Here is a 4654-nt window from a genome sequence, read left to right on the forward strand (position 1 = left end):
TTTTTTTTTTTTTTTTTTTTTTTTTGCTATTATAAACAGTGTTATTATGAACATTCTTACCTTCTGATGCACGTAGATCAGAAATTTCTCTTTGGAGTAATTGCTGGGTTGTAACATATGTGAATGTAAAATTTTACAAGGTAATACTAAGCTGTTTTCCAAAGTGGTGTTCCAATTTGTACTCCTACTAGCAATGTATAAGAGATCCTATTGGCCGGGCATGGTGGCTCACACCTGTAATCCCAGCACTTTGGGAGGCCGAGGCCTTTTTTTTTTTTTTTGAGATGGAGTGTCGCTCCATCAGCCATGCTAGAGTGCAGTGATACAATCAGCTCACTACAACCGCTGCCTCTTGGGTTCAAGCAATTCTCCTGCCCCAGCCTCCGAGTAGCTGGTATTACAGGCACCCACCACCACAGCTAATTTTTGTATTTTTAGTAGAGATGGGGTTTCACCATGTTGGCCAGCTGGTCTCAAACTCCTGACCTCAACTGATCTGCCTGCCTTGGCCTCCCAAAGTTCTGGGATTACAGGCATGAGCCACTGCATCTGGCCGGAAGTTGTAAATTCTATTTCTACTCTTTCAGTGATTACAATTTTAACCTGTACATGTGATCTAAAGTAAATTAAGTGCCCTAGAACTATTCAATAAGCTAAGAATGATTCAACTTCAGTTACATCCTCTCGTTACGTTTTATTGTTGCTTGTTATTTTAGATCCACCTAGTTTTTATACCCCTAATTTTAACCTCTATTGTAATTTTATATACAGTCAATTCATCACTTAGATTTGCCCATATTTACCAATTTCCTTCTCAATATAGACCCTTTCCCCTGAAACATAACCTTTAGTTTTTTTTCAGGGGATTGTGTGAGTAATACACTCTCTCCACTAACACAAACATATCACATTTCACTCTCACTCTTGAATGATGATTTCTCTGGGTGTAATACTCAAGATGGGCAGTTATTTTACCCCAGCACTTTTTTTAAATATACCATGTCTTCCTATTCTTTATTTCTGAAACATTTGCTATGAGTCTAATTGTCATTCCTTTGTAAGTAATGTGTCTTTTCTCTCTGGTTTTAAGACTTTTTCCTTGTCTTTGGCTTCCTGCATTTTTACTCTGCCATATTGAAGTATGAATTTCTTTTTCTTTATCTGATTCAATACTCATTGTATATGCATAATTTTGGGATTCTGTAAATGAAATATCCCTCTCCTTGTCTTTTGGTACTTACATGAAATGTATAATGCATCTTCTCCTTCTATCCAGCATACTCTGAATCTGTCAGGCTTTTCTTCACTTTGTCTTTGCTGCTTCCTGGGCAGTTTTCTCAGATCCATCTGCGGTTCTTTCTTCAACTCTGTCTAATCTGCTGTTTAACTCATCACTGAGCTTTTCATTTTGGTTACTACATTTGTCATTTCTAGAAATCCTATTTAGTTATATTTTTAAATCTACCTTTTTTAGAGTGTTATGTTATTTTCTCATGGTGTCAAAGGTTCCTTTGTGTCTTTAATAATTTTAAACTTACTTATTTTATAGTGTGCCTGATAGTTCTGTTACCTGAGGTTCTTGGGACCTTTGTGTCTGCTACATCTTGCTTGTGGAGGATTATATCCACATACATTGTATAGTTTGGCATTGGGTCTGTATTTCTGTATTCATTCTCAGCTTGGGGGTTTCTGGACCATACCACATTATAATCCCAAATTCTCAGTAAAGCCCTTTTTTCTCCACCCTTAACCCATGCCAAAGACAGGCACATTTTCTTGTCTCCTTGTGACATTGGGGAGATTATTTTTCCACTGATTATTTATCTAGTGATTCGGGAGGTTCTAGCTTTATGGGGTTCCAACTTTATGGGGATTCTGAGTTCCATTTTCCCACTTTTAATGGACCTTAAGCACAATCTCCTTCCATTTTGATGCTCAAACCTCAGGCTCCCAACACCAGCAAACCTGCCTGAGACCAGCTCAACCTCAGCTTACTTGCATACCATGCTATAATCTCCCTCTTCTTCCTGACTCTGAGAGCCTTTGCTTACTGTCCCAAGAGCTCATTTAAATGGGTGTTTATTACATCCTGACCAGTATTTATAGGTGGTTTATGATGGGAGGATTTTCAAGTTACTTAGTCTGCCATATTGCCAGAAATCGAACTTAGTTCCATTTAATTTTTAATATATTTCATTTCAAAATTGTAAGATCTTCCACTTTAAATGCATTTTTTTTTCTTAGAGCACTGTGGCATCTAAATGTTGGGATTTTTTTTGGAATAATCCCTTACAGGTGAATTAGCATTAGAATTATCTCAAATGTGGCAAACATAGGTCAGTTTGGCTGTATGTTGTAATCACCTGGAGAACTTTGAAAAATACTGATTCTTGGTTTTACCCATGAGATTGTGATTTAATTGGCCTGAGGGACAGGCTGGGCAGTAGGCTTTTTTAAAGCTCCCCAAGTGATTCTAATGTGCCAACAAGGCTAAACATGATTAGTTTTAAATGTACTGATGAAAACAAGCCAACAACTCATGATGGTACCTGAGTTCCACCCCAGAATGACTTATTTTGCTAGGGAGGGCCGTAGGCTTCATAATTTTTTAAAATTCTGATTGTGATTGTAGTGAAGATGGAGAACCAATAATGTACCTGAGCATACCCAGTCTGATGGGGAGAGTTAAAATAATGTTGGCCGGGCATGGTGGCTCACGCCTGTAATCCCAACACTTTGGGAGCCTGAGGTAAGCAGATCATATGAGGTCAGGAGCTCAAGATCAACCTGGCCAACATGGTAAAACCCTGTCTCTACTAAAATACAAAAAAAAAAATTAGCCAGTCATGGTGGCAGAAGCCTATAATCCCAGCTACTTAGGAGGCTGAGGCAGGAGAATCGCTTGAACTCAGGAGGCGGAGGTTGCCAAAATCATGCCACTGCACTCCAGCCTGGGTGACAAAGAGAGACTCCGTCTCAAAAATAAATAAAATAATGTTAAAAGTGGAAGCATGAGAAATCATGTAGCCCAGCTGTTCCTACTGTCTGCAAAACAGGCCACCAGAGTCCCCAAGTGCTTTTAAGTGGTACAGATTCCTGGACATTGTGAATTTAACACAAGATCAGTGAGCCTTTAATTCCCCAGAGGACCTTAAAGGCCACCAACTTTGGAAACCATTCGGCTAGCCCATCTTATTTTACAAAGGAGGAAACCATCCCTCAGAAAAGTGTCTTTGTTCTCCGGCTCCCAGAGCTGATTAAGAGGAAAGCTGACTCTTAATCAAAGGCTGACCCTTCCAGTCTAGTGTCCATCTCATCCATTTCTAAACAGAAAGTGTCCTGCTGTTTTTAGAAGGTCTTGGACATTTTAAAGAGGCAGATTTGGGATTCGTGTGCAGTTATTTCAAAAATGTGGGTTTTCTGTTTTGCTTTACAATAAATAAAAAAGCCTGCCGCCTTCCAGGTGGGGTCTTACCAGGAGTTCGTTGACCTTTAGCAGGTAAGCCACCGTCATTTTCAACTGTCTTTATGTAAACAGAGGATCATGGTGCCTTTAAAATATGTTCACAAATTCTTTAAGACTCCTCCAAGAGATGGAGTCGAATTGCCCTCCCCTTGAGTGTGGGCTGTACTTAGTAACCGGCTTCTAAGGAACAGAATGTGAAGGAAGTGATGGTGGGTGAATTTTAAGGCTAGATCATACAAAGATATTGTAGCTTCCATCTTGCTTTGTCTCATGGATCATTGGCTCTGGGGGAAGCCAGCTGCCATGTCATGAGGATCCTCAGGCAGCCCTATGGAGAGGCCAGTGTAGAAAAGAATTGAGGTTTACTGTCAGTATCTCAAACTAACTTGCTGGGATTGTGAATTAGACACCTTAGGAGTAGATCTGCCAGCCCTCATCAAGTCTTCAAATGATTGTTAATCTGGCCAATGCTTTGACTACAACTTAATGAGAGCCTTTGAACTAGAATCTCCCAGCTAAGCCATTCCTGATTGATGTTGCAATAATAAATATTTGTTGTTTGAAGCTGCTAAGTTTTGGGATAATTTGTTACACAGCATAGATAACTAACACAGAGATACTTCAAAATGCACCAAAATAGAGCTGCTTAGTTTATAGGTTTGCAACAGGATTCATATGCTAACATTTATAGAATGCTTTCGATTCCAACCAAATGAACTGCATATTAGATACAAAGTAGCGAACACATATTAATATTATCAGATGGTAACACATTTCATGTTCAATTAACTGAAATGCTTTTTCTGCAGCAAGGCTTTGCTCATCTTCTTATCCCCACTGTATACTTATAAAAGGTCACTGTCAAGATATAAAAGTATATATATGATTTAAATGTCTTGACTCAGTTACTAACAACCATGAGCATGTTTTTCAAATAGGAAAAGCAAGATTCATTTCAACTTGGTCTTTTTCACACGAGGCTCTTTGTTTACTTTTTGGTATTGCATTTCACCACCATGCTGGATGCCTCTCTTATTAAAGAGGCTGTTCACTTATCTCTCTCCCACGGTCTCATAAGCCTCACTTTTAAAAACAGTGTGGCAGACTTTGCACCAAAAAAGCAAGCCACGTTTTACTAGAAAATATTTAGGGAAACGAGTTTTTTTTTTTTTTTTTTTTTTTTTTTTT

Source organism: Rhinopithecus bieti, unplaced genomic scaffold, assembly GCF_001698545.2.
Source record: "Rhinopithecus bieti isolate Rb0 unplaced genomic scaffold, ASM169854v2 scaffold_7870, whole genome shotgun sequence".
In the NCBI taxonomy this organism is placed as follows: Eukaryota; Metazoa; Chordata; class Mammalia; order Primates; family Cercopithecidae; genus Rhinopithecus; species Rhinopithecus bieti.